The sequence below is a fragment of the Poecilia formosa genome, unplaced genomic scaffold, assembly GCF_000485575.1.
Source record: "Poecilia formosa unplaced genomic scaffold, Poecilia_formosa-5.1.2 Scaffold96, whole genome shotgun sequence".
In the NCBI taxonomy this organism is placed as follows: domain Eukaryota; kingdom Metazoa; phylum Chordata; class Actinopteri; order Cyprinodontiformes; family Poeciliidae; genus Poecilia; species Poecilia formosa.
Genome location: NW_006800035.1, coordinates 1,811,428 through 1,823,974, shown reverse-complemented (window position 1 = coordinate 1,823,974; position 12,547 = coordinate 1,811,428). Strand labels below are relative to the sequence as shown.

Sequence of the window (12,547 nt, the reverse complement as noted above, 5' to 3'; positions counted from 1 at the left end):
GACATTTAAGACATAAAAAGACATTTATTCTGGCTCATACAAAAGAAAACCTCCAGTATAATAGAGGCAGGATAAGATGCTAAGTTTATCTTAAAAGTGTGCATAACCTGCATATTACTGTGAGTGGACACTGAAATTCTGGAAACTCTGAACAACCTCAGACTGTTATGCCAGTAAGACCCAGTGGCCGTTGAATCAGTGAAAGCCCCCAGCAGCCAGGAGGAGACGGCGACACTGCAACAGGAAGCGTAAGCAGCAGCCGTGAGCTAAAATGTAATCCTTTGAGAATGTTGCTTCCATTGAGCTTGTTTGCTAGAGAACAAAATAGGTAACTTAACGCTGAATTTGACATCAAACTGTGAGATGAGTAACTGCTGTGTCATAATTCTGACTGAGACATGATTAAACTCCTCTATTTCTGGTAACCCTTATAATTGTCAGGCTGACAGCATTCCGTTTGGATAGGGGCAGCACTAAGCGGTAAAACCTGAGGTGGTGGTGTTTGCATCTACATAACAGCAGGTGCAATAATGCCAAGATGGTCTCATCTCATTGCTCTCCAGATATCGAGTTTTTTGACCATGAAATGCAGACCCATTTTTATGCTCAGGGAATTTACCATCATCATCATCATCATCATCATCATCATCATCATCATCATCAACACTACTGTTTCCATCTGTCCTAATGCCAACACTAAAGAGGCTCTGAGTGAGTCTACAGTTCCAACAGTGACTTCCAAACTACACATCCAGAGGGTGTTTCCACTGTTGGCAAGGACTTTAATCAGGCCAATGTGAAGACAGTGAGATGCAGAGGGAACAGAACGCTGCATTGAAATGTGGCGATAGAGAAGTCATCAGGGTAGTAAAATGTGCCTATGGTCAGAAAATCCAGCAATTGTTCCATGATTTGGCGAACACCAGGCCCATGTGGTGTTTGAAGCCCTCAACAACACTCCAGTAAGGAAATCCACTCCTCAACCAGGTGAACAGATACTCAGACTTGCGACAGCTAATGTTCAGAGGACCTTGAGAAGCCTCAACATGCATAAAGCAGCAGGTCCTCATAACATACTGGGACTGGTTCTCAAGAACTGTGCTAATCAGCTGACTCGCGTCCTAATGGACATATTTGGCACCGTGCTAAGCTAGCTTCAAGATGGCCATCATCATACCAGTGGCCATAATGTCATCACTTAACGACTACCGCCCTGTTGCACTCACTCCCATCATGTCAGCCAAGTCACCCACTGCCCCCCTCCTCATCAATGATGCTGCAGTGGAGCAGGTCAGAAGTATTAAATTCCTTAAAACATGCATGACAGAATCAAGGCAACAGTCAAGGTCTGTTTTTGATGAGGGTAAACCATTGTAGCATGATATATTCTACAATGGTTTAAGAGTTTTGTTTGATTTCATCAGGGGGATAATAATTGTGTATGCATATGATTTGATACATAGTGTAAGAGGAACACCAGCCTTATTTCCAAATATGATAGGATGAATTGTATTTCTGTTATATACAGCGTATTAAATTACTAATATAGTGTCTGATAACATATTATTGCTTAAGGCCTCAGGGTTATTTCTAAGACAGAGTTTTGAGCTGAATGACCAAAAAAAGACAAGATATGAATGCATAAAGATAGTCAAAGCCACAAGCTGCTGCATGAAAAGTGTTTGCCTGCAGATAAAGCTGTGCTATAGATAGCTGCAGTTGTATGTTTAGAGGTAAACAAGCCAAATAGGGGAAGCTGAGTGTGCACTGTTTGTAATCCTATTTGGAGAATTCGGCTTTCAGGATGGGAACACAGATCTGTGATGGCCTTGTTTGAAATAAATGCTCCTTTATTTGTATAAGACCGTGTCAAAAGAGTCTTCTGTAGAAGGTTCTCACATAGGCACAAAGACAAGATCCATGCAGTCTACACTTGGATCAGTTTAAATGTGTTGAACTTATCTCTGACCATTTTCTCTTTTGACATACAAAAAGCTGCCCAGTTTTCATCTTCCAGAAACTGTTGATAGGATGCAGGTAATTGGACAAAGACAAGAACAATAGCAAACATGTAACTGGTATGTCAGGTTTAATTTGTTCTCACTCAACATTACTATGCCTAAAACTTATCAATGTTTTATGCATTAAAAACATTGGCTGTTTTTAATGCATAAAATGCATAAAAATTGTTAAAACAAACATACTAATAGTAGGTTGCCACAGCTGTTACACAGCCACCCTGTGGTAATCTGAGAGACATACTGTCTGCAAAGTGGCTCATAATCTTGCAGTAAATCTCAACAAAGTAAGCAGATATTAATTTACATTCAGCGAAGAGCAGAGGTGGCCTTCACACTTCCAACCTGCAAACGGTGAGCTGACCACCTTCAAGAATTCACCTGCAGTTTTCACCATAGAACAACTGACTGTGTTGGTCATGACAGCTGCAGCAGACGGAAGAGGACAGGGCACACCCCTACAACCACTGAAGACAGTGATGTTTTCTACATGAAACTTTAACAGGTTCCAGACAGGAGAAGCAGTAGTGAGAATCAACCTCCTTCATGGAGGTAACTATCACTGTTTAAATTAGAATACTTACTGACAGTAATACATTTCATAATCTGCATGTAATTTAGCATGAAAGAGAAAAAGAGAAAAAAAGGCCACCATAATTTTTAAAAAGGAGGCAGAATTGTTTTTGTCTTTAAGGTTTATTCATTAAGCTGAAAATATAGACAGCCTTTATACTTGATATAAAATCCCCTCCCTCTGTCGGCTCCATATGGCAGAAATGTTGCAGGTTGTGAAAACCTGAACACTGAGCTCCTGTTGTAGTTATCTGCTGGCAGAGGAGCAATACTTATGTCAAACAATAGACAATCAGGAAAAAAAGGCAAAGGATGGTCTGTTTACAGCAGAGACCTCCAGACCGTCATCAAGCTGCTCGTCCAGCTGCTCTCCCTCTGAGACACCGTCTCTGTTCAATGTATAAAACCCACATGGTGCAGACCATTCACTATTGTAGCACAACATTCAGTAATCCACAAAAATCATTTTATGAGTCATCTCAACTTGATATTAATTAGAACAAGTCATAACACCAGATACAAAGAATAACAACTTTGACCCACAGCTGCTTCAGATCCACCTCTTTCTGTCATCTAGTGATCATGTGACCCAGAGATGTTTCAACAGTGCGTCAGTTTACAGGGTTCCCACCAGGATTACGCCAGTCCGCTTTCCTGCGCAATTCTGCTCCATTCAAATCTCACTTTATAGACAGTCAGCGCTTTCTCCCATTTACTTGGATTCCCTCTGGTAGAATTTCTACCGGGCCAATCAGTGAACAGAAGGAGAAGTTCTGAATAATGATGTTGATTTTCTGCTCTGTTTTAGAATAGTAGTCTGCCTGTAGTTTCAAGAATGGCAGGGAAGGAAGTGAAGGAAGCTGTTCAGTCTGTGTTGGCCAGGTTTCCAAATGTTAAATCAGCATTAACAGCCACCTTGTTCAGATCAGCACTTCTCAGTTCTTTAGCATTGAACTGCTAAATTACATGTCAAGGCCAAGCTTTAGTGTTTAAGTAAATTATAAAACTTCAACAGAGTCCACACCTCCAGAAACCAATGGTTTTTCTATAGCTAAGGTTCACCCTCAGGATGAACCGTAGCATCTGTTTGTGCTGACCACATTAAGCATGTGGATTCAGCCTCAGAGAGTGTCAGGAACTGGCCAGGTGACCTTGGGGGGATTGGCTTTAGAAGGAAGATCCATCCACATGTTCCCTCATGTCATAACCTCTGTGACCCTCTGATCATTGACCTGCCATCAGCTCTGCTGCAGTAAGTACCATGCTTCTCCTCTATCGTCCCAGCCGAATCTCTGGTCTTTTTGTAACACTTACCATTTTTCTGACATATGAGAGGGTCTCCTGTCAGACACTTTGCGTGGCGGGTAGAACCAAACACAATAAAGAACTAATAGTGGGTAGAAAGAAGCAAGCAGTCTGAGCTAGCAACACCCAGAGCACTAAGCATGGAAGGAAGGGTTACAAAAAGACCAGAGATCCAGACTGCAGCAGAACTGATGGCAGGCTGACGATCAGAGGCTCACAGAGATTATGACATGAAGAAAGGATGTGAGCAGAGAACATATGGGAAGATCTTTCTTCTAAGGCCAATCCCTGTGGTCAGAGGTTGAACTCACAGGCTTCGTGTGATCGGCATCAGTGGAAATACTGATGAAGTAAACAGAACCATTCTATACCTGTAACAAGTCTGCAGAACTGCAAAGGTAGAAACTGGAAAACAGGTAAACTGACAACAAATTCTGCAAAAGCTGCAGCAGCAGTGTTTAGCTAACAAATAGTCAGTTCATGTGAGGACAGCTTTGATTCAAAGACAGAAAAGCCATCAAAAACACATAACGAGCATGGCCAGTGAAGGTCATTACCTTATATAATTAATTTGCACTTCTTTTTAACATAATTTTTAAATTCTAAGATATTTAATATTTATAAATATTTCTGTGTCCTCGTCTTGGAGCAAGACAGTGGCAGTTCTGGTTGGTAGGACAAGCAACAGCGGCAGGGCAGCATGTGTGGAGCCTTCGTCTCTCTGTGGACGGTGAGGCGGCTTCTGTAGGGCGTGAGATCTAAGAACCAAAAGTCTCTTTGTTCCCTGTATGTATTTCAGATAACAAAGTCAATGATTTGCAGTGACCATCCAAAACATGGTCACTGATCTTAGTTCTAGAGAAAATGAATGGGACGGATATGAAAAGCTGTGTGTGATTAAGGAGGCCTTCAAACCTCATCCAGTTTCAACAAAACTCTTCCAAAATATCATGAGGAGCTTGTGGAAGGAAAAGCAAAATATTTTAACCAAATTAGACAGTTTAAAAGGCATTTCTATGAAATATTCAGGAAATGTAGCTCAATGCATTTTGATTTAAAGATAGTAATAAAATAATACTGTCTATCATCATTCTGACATTCAGCAATAGAAATGATGTAAATAGGAACAAATCTGAGTCAAAATGTTTGCCGTGGACATATGGATCCTGATATGAAATAATGCTTAGAAATTAGGAATGTGTCTGTTCTACATGTGGTTTTATGAAGCTATATGCTACAAGTACCAAATTTGTGCTTTTAATTAGTGTGATGCAATCATTTATTCTATCAGTCCCTTCACATTAATGACGACAACTGACTCTCTGGTACTTCACTATCCATCATTCACAGTGGCATTTTGTCTACACAAGATGTCAGTGTGGCCCTTGTAATAAAGAAACCAGCAGGCTGATGTGGTGTATTTAGTAATGGCATGGCTGTATAGAAAAACACACAACTCATAAATGATTGACTGGAAAATCAAAAATCTGAGTGACGAATGATAATTATGAATGAAAGTGTTTAATGTATTGTAGATTACCACCACCGTGAAGCACCATCAGATTTAAAACCAGCACTCAGATGAAACAGCTGTAGAAAACAAACTATCTGTCATCCAAATCATCTATCCTGAAATCTAATTTCAGATTGAGAAAAGTGAATTATTATTCCACATCTTCACACAATTCTAATTTCATCAGTATGGAAATGTCCTTTCTAAAGCATTTAGCATCTTATTGACTGAAACTGGAACTCATATGCCTGTCTGTGCACATATTGAGCAAATTACTCAATATGTGCAAATAGTCTGTTTTATTTCAGGTTTTTTATTAAGCAGGGGTAGAGTGTTGAAACAAATGGAAGCTTCCCTCTGTTTTTCATCAACAGTGTTTGTCACAGTTCAACAACAGACAATTGTCCGTTTGCCAATTTTTGTGCAAATTCCTGACTGCTCATTTTGTGTGCTGTATCTGTTTACTGTCTCTTTGTAGCAGGGTGTTTGGGAAGAGAATGTCGACACTCGCTCATGCACAAGCTACATGGATAGTCTGTGTGATTGGTATGAACAAGAGAATTATGTTTGGAGGTGGTGAATGAGATGGCTGTCATCTCCAGTAGGAGCTCATTAGGAAAGAAAAGAAGCAGTTTCTCCCTCTCAGGAAGGAACACAGAAATGTGGCTCACGATTAACTCTAGATTTTTGCCTTAGTAAGAGAAAATGTTAGCAATTTATAAGACAGATCAGTATGTACAGGGTACCTAAAGTGGACATATAAACAGAGAGTAGCACTTCATCTGACAATGCAGGTCAGTCACTTTAGGATTTTCTAAGTTACCCAAAAGGTAATCTGTAGGTGCCCGTTGAATGCACACATAGATTATAAATAGAGTCGCCTCATAATCCAGCCTTGTCCCTATTGGCAGCCCTGCACTCAATGTGTGGAGAAGCATGGAGGTGATCAAACATTTGTTGTAACTTTTAAGCAAACTTGCAAATATTCCTGGAAGTACTCTTTGCATTTTTCCATTGAATAACCACATGAATCCCCTTTAACCCTGCGTTATCATTGCACAAACAAAATAGATATCCTGTGAATATTACTCTATCATAACAATACCTCCAAGGTACCTCATCCAAAGGGATTCCTGTAAGTATCTAGAAAGTTTCTTGGACCATGTAGGCACCTTCTAATTAATTCTCAATGTGAAAATGTTAAAGAAAAGCAATCAGGTGGGAGGGGTCAGTTCTAGCTAAGTATGTGAAGGTTCTGTAAGTAACCTGTAAGTTCCCTGTTGGTTCCCTGAAATTTTCTTTTGGGCGTCCTGAAAGCACCCTGTGGCTACCTTGAAAAAACCATTTGAGTCATGCCACTAAGATAGCAGGATTTATTCTGTAATAAAAACATTTATTTTCCCCTTACCAGCTGATATCTAGCTTTTAAAAAAAATAATTATTCCCTCTGGTTCTGGATGCTGTGCAGCACCTTTGGACAGCTGTTATGACAAGAGGACTGTTTCATTACCAGAAGCAGCTGATTAACATCTCAAACATTCAAATAATACCTCAGCTACAGTCCTAATTTACAAACAAGCTCAGATGGTGATGTTATGGATGCAGAGAAAAGGCGAATAGGAGAAGCTCAAAACTATCATCTCCATTGATTCTGACCATTTCTGTTTGTTATTTAGAGTGGAAGTTATCACTAAAAGCTACATTAATGAGAACACCTCAGCAATATAACTATAACTTGCAAAGGTCATTGAGAAAACATATTCACCTCTCTTCTGTCCAGAAACTACCTTGATTAAAGCTTTGAATGAAAAAGATCTTAGCAGCGATGGGTTTAGAACACAGTTGATGATAACATGTTGATTGACAGGTTGGTGTAACAGGTGGGACTGTCTGATGCTCTACTAAACCGGTTCAGATCTTACTTGGCAGAGGGATTACATTATGTCATTTGGTAATTACAAACCTGGACCCACAAAAATACATTGTGGGATTCCACAAGGGTTCATTCCTGAGTCACCTTTAAGTAGCATACAATTTCACTAGCTCAGACTATAGAGTATTACTTAGAAGTGCAATGGTACATGTATTCATACAGGATATTTCAGGTAGTCGTGTCAGTTCGGTATGCATGTGCACCACACATCCTGTAGAGCACTTTGGACTGTCTGTTGTATGGATGACTGCCAATGCTTGGCTTGCAACAACCCCTTGATGAAATTTGATGAGTTACAAAATTATTCAATTTCCCTTCGGGTATTTTTGAACTGAATAGAATAAGTAACATCAAGTACCCTGAACTCACCTTGTAGTTACTCCGTGGCCCCGTTGTAACCTTCCAGAAGCCTGAAAGTGCTGTACCAGTACCTGGAAGGTATATCAGTATCTTGTAATTATGCTGTAGGCACCCAGTAAGTGCCCTTTGAGAAGCAGTCTGTAGGCAGTCCCCTGTAGGACCGCTATGAGTGGCTGGTTGCATTATGCATTTCTACCTAAACCTGCCTGCTGAAAGACAGTTTTAAAGTAGAGACACAACAGAGGCATCACAAACTGTTGACATTAGGACTCCACCCCACAGCTTGTCAGAATAATTAAAGACAACATTAGAAAAAAAATGAGATCAGTGTGGAACAGAATGCAGAAGAAATGATCTTCAAAGGTTTGTGCACAATCTCTGTTTAATGAGGCAAAGTTGTGGAGGAGATGAAGTTTATCAATAATGTTTGAGACATCATTAGCTGAGAAGCAAAATAAGCTGTGCATTACAGGTTAGGAGACAAGCACAAAAACAAATGCTCTCTCATATAACTTCAAATAAATACATGCAATATAAAATTGTCTGTTTTGCCCATTGCAAGTAATTTGCTATAATAGTTGAAAGGACAAAATATTTTTCCAAATTCTTATTTTTAAGTCACATGTTGGATACCTGAGCCATTAACAGTTAAGATAAAAGGTTTTGGAACACAAATGTTTAGATTTCAGAGATCTTATGATTTATTTTTAATGTGTCCAGTGTAGAAAATGAATATTTCTGTTGTTTCTGTTGAACTAATTTCTCATCCCTATGTGAAGATTTAATAGTTATAATATCTTTGTCATAAGATTTGAGAATGAGCTCACAAATATTCTGCAATATGACGAAATGTTACTCAATTACCTTTACGCAGCCCATTCCTAGTTCCATGTACCGTTTTGATGTTTTGGAGGTTTATGTAGTTTTATTATTATATCAGATTTATGCTTCTGTCTTGGCTCTGTTCTGACTGCTTAATTATAGTTTCTCTGAGGTCTACAAAGTTTTTAACTGCTGCCAAGATAATTATTGCTCATAACTTGTCAACATAACCCCACTTCAGAAAATCTGAGCTGTGATAAATTTCCATCTTCATAAAGCATTCTTCACATCTGTGATCTTAAACAACATGTGATCTTAAACACATCTTTTTAAGATCACATGCTTACACAGTTTAAGATAACATATCTGTGATCTTAAACAGCAAAGCTGTTCTGTTACATACACCGCCTGTTCTCTGTGGCTTGGAGCTAACAAATCAAATCATCCACTTTCCACTGAGGGATTAAGTGACTATGCACACACACACGCATACACACACGGACACACACACACTCATACAAAGATCTTTCTATCTTGACAAGGACTTTGCATTGACTTCCATTCATTTTTCATGCAGCCTAGCTCTGACCTTTAACCCACACTTAACCATTACCAGTGCATGCCTAACCCCAAATCTAACCTAAACTTAATTCACCTTAGTTCTAAACCTAACTCCTCACTTAAATACAGCAGTCCTTCTGATGTGGCCAGGGTTTTGGATCCAATAAGGAGCAGTGGGTCCTCATAATATATTTTTTAAGGTTTTGTTGGCTCTAGTGTTCTATATTGGAAAGTATTTTGACAAGAAAGAGAGTAATGAGACTGGAGGAAAATATGCGGCAAATGTCGCCAGGCTGGGAATAGAACCTGCAACTACCAGAGACTGAGACGAAGGCCTCAGTAGGTGGGTCATGGTTTGAGCCTTCGCCACCACAGCACCCTGGTCCTTATAATATTTGTTGAAAAAATGGGTCTTACAAGGTGAGAAATGTTAAAACACGCAAAGTGAGAAAGATAGAGAGTGAGAGAAAGAGGGAGAGGAAATGTCAAACACTAAAAGGTGGCTTTTCCAGATAACTTTAAGAAAATAATTGAACACATTCAAACTGCAGAAGATGTAAAGTTTCCTCTCTTTTTCCTTTTATCTTCAGGCTGATGTGCTTCTGTGTGGAAAGTCCAATTATTGAAAGTTGAACATTTCAGGCCTTGAAGGTGGAACGACTGTTTCTGTCTTCCACTAGCTTCAAGAGCCAGGAAGCAGCTTTTCCACAGCCACTACAAAGCTTTAAAATCCCTCCTGAGCGGAGAAAGGAGCAGGCCAGCCTGGCATATGGTGATTGTATCTGTGGTTTTTTTCTGTCTGTAGCTCACCGCTGCTCAGCTGCAGGAGATGCAGAATGACACACATCCCTACAGAGTTAATGTGATCATTGTTGAAGAGAAACAAACTGGATTCATGGTTCAAACATCTGTTGGCTGAAGAAACCAGGTATAATGGTACATTTTTTATTGACCAGTAGTTATGCAGTATTAGACCAGAACTGGGTGATATGATCCAAAATTACATTTCATCTGAGACAAAGTGTTTATTAGAGGAATTTATTCATAAACATCACATTAAGAAGCACCAGCTATAATTATGTTGGTTATTTAACTCTGAACTGAAGGGAAGCTGATCAGAGCTCACTGTACGTTTCAGTCCAACAATACCTCTTGCCTGACAGCAAAAGAAAAACAAGAGTTCTGAGAAATTTACAAATAAGAAGAATTGTCAGACCTGACATGTTTTCCCTGTCAAAGCTTCAGTCGGTCCAGGTGAGTTCAGTGAGCCTTGCTAGGAAACACTAACTTCTTTAAAGCCACTTACAGCCCTACAAGCTCAGAGGCTGCATCGCTTTCAAAACAACAAAAACACAATATGATTTTTTCCAAAAATGATTTAGGAAAAGAAGCAAAATTCAGCTTTAGTTATTCTGACCATAATACTCTTCATGCATCTTATTAGAGAATCTGGATGTGGCAGCATACTGGAGTAGCTGCTGCCATCTGATTAATTTCATTTTCTAGATTTTTGTTCATAATGTTTACTGGCTGCACATTTGGACAATTAATTCTCTCTGGTTTTGAACTCTGAGCAGCTAGAAGGATTTTTGTTCAGATTCTTTTTTTTTTTTACTTTTGGACAGCAGATAATTATCATCTCAAAATGTCAAATAAAATGTGAACTATGACCCTAAAGAGCCAAGATATTGAAAAAGATGCTTCATGGATCCACCGCAGGAACAAAGAGCAGAGAGATTCCAGCTATCGTAGCAGGCGAGGATCATATTCCCAACTCCAACATTTGTCTGAGCGCACGGCCAGACAGATTTTTAAAGAGGAATAGCAAAAGCAAATGAGGAGGATTAGCAGAGCTGCTGGCAGCTGACGGTTTCATCCAGGACATGTTATTGTGGAATACTGTCTCTGCTTCCTGTCATGACAGCATGAAACTGTTGGACAGCAACAGTCTTCAGTCAGAGGCATCTTCAGATTGGCGAGAAGGTTGACTGCTACCTGAGATCCTTCCTGCATCACCGTCGACAACGACGATTTGAAGATACTTGGATAACATTAGTTACAAAACCATTTAAATTCTTGCTATGATAAAGTATTTTTGGATGAAGTTCATTTGAATTGAATCCTTTGAAGATTTTTAGCAGATTATCAATTTATTTCTTTGTCATTTAAGTGTTAGCTTGGGAGAGTCCCCATAGCTGGCCTCCTTGAATGGAAAGGGATTATATTAGTCTCTAAACCATCTTTTGACTCAACACACAGTTCAAATCCAAAGGTCATAGGGGGAATCCTTCCCTTCTGTGACTGGACATCCATTGAATGTCCGCTCATTAATACACAGAAACAGAACGCTACAGTTTCTAACCATTGTGTCCTATTTTTTTCTGAAAAGTTTCATGACTTTTTTTTGTCAAAGTGTCATGTTATAACAGAACAGCAGCCCAGTGTTTCCCTGTTTGCTTTTTTCCACTTAATGAGGTTTTGCACCTCTCGCTTTATGTGCAGCCTCAGCGGAGTTGTGGAAATGAATCTTGCAGGAGTGAGAGGAACAAGCGAGCTCTGACAGCCATCAGGTGTGAAAGCAACTAAAAACAGATTTGTCTTTCCGGGCCCACGTACTGTACTGTTCAGAATGCAAGAACAAAAGCTGTGACCTCATATCGAGGAGAAAGCAGGGGTGCAGCATTACACACAACTGCAGCAACAGAGGAGATAAAAACAGAATAGCTGTGGGAGTCGGTGTAGCCTGCACTTCTCTCAGACGTTTCCAAAGGGCAACATCAGCCCAGTTCCACACAACGGAGCAACCTGTTGGAACAGAGCAACAGGGATGGCGTGGTTGGAGGTCTTTGATAAACAGATGGCTTAAAGTAAGCAGTGCAGAGTTTCTTCAGGGGTGGAAATGTCAAAAGGGAGGGGTGCGGTCACTGTACAACATGCATGCCAAATGTTCTCCATGTTTTTCTTCTCACTACCTTGGTGCTGGTTTATTACACAAAATCCAAATAAAGACAATAAGGTTTAAAGTTGTAATGTGACAAAATACGAAAAAAACCCCCCCCAAAAAAAACAATCAAGTGGTGCGATTACTTTTGCCAGGTACTTTATTCTGCTATATTTTTTTATAAGGCAACAACATTATTAATGGTGCTGGGTTAAAGTAGGACTTCATTAGGTATATGACCACAACAGCTTAATTAAAACCTAATGTCAACTTTATGGGGTCAAATGTTAATCAGCTGCACCCAAGTGTAGATAACAAGAGGCAGCAAGGTCAATGCAGAATGATCTCAAGATGAATAGTCTATGCCATTTCTATTAAACATTGGTTATAAAACATGGTCAAGATGAGCCCAATCAATCATTAGACCAAAAATGTGTAATCACAATAATTCTTTCGTATTACTGTCAGTGGACACATTATTTCAATGTATGAGAATGAATGATGACAAGAATATAATTATT

General features: G+C 39.6%; 1 protein-coding gene and 1 long non-coding RNA gene across 2 annotated transcripts in view; one reads left to right on the top strand and one right to left on the bottom strand.

Annotated features, from left to right (window-relative positions):
• LOC107836911 (uncharacterized) overlaps positions 1-9,792 on the top strand; it is a 20,552-nt gene extending 10,760 nt beyond the window's left edge. The window contains exons 2-4 of the long non-coding RNA XR_001662884.1: positions 1,762-1,769; positions 3,460-3,462; positions 9,783-9,792. This is a non-coding gene — a long non-coding RNA (uncharacterized LOC107836911). The remainder of the gene's footprint in view (positions 1-1,761; positions 1,770-3,459; positions 3,463-9,782) is intronic.
• lrrc3b (leucine rich repeat containing 3B) overlaps positions 1-12,547 on the bottom strand; it is a 46,050-nt gene that overhangs the window by 3,678 nt on the left and 29,825 nt on the right. The window lies entirely within an intron of this gene.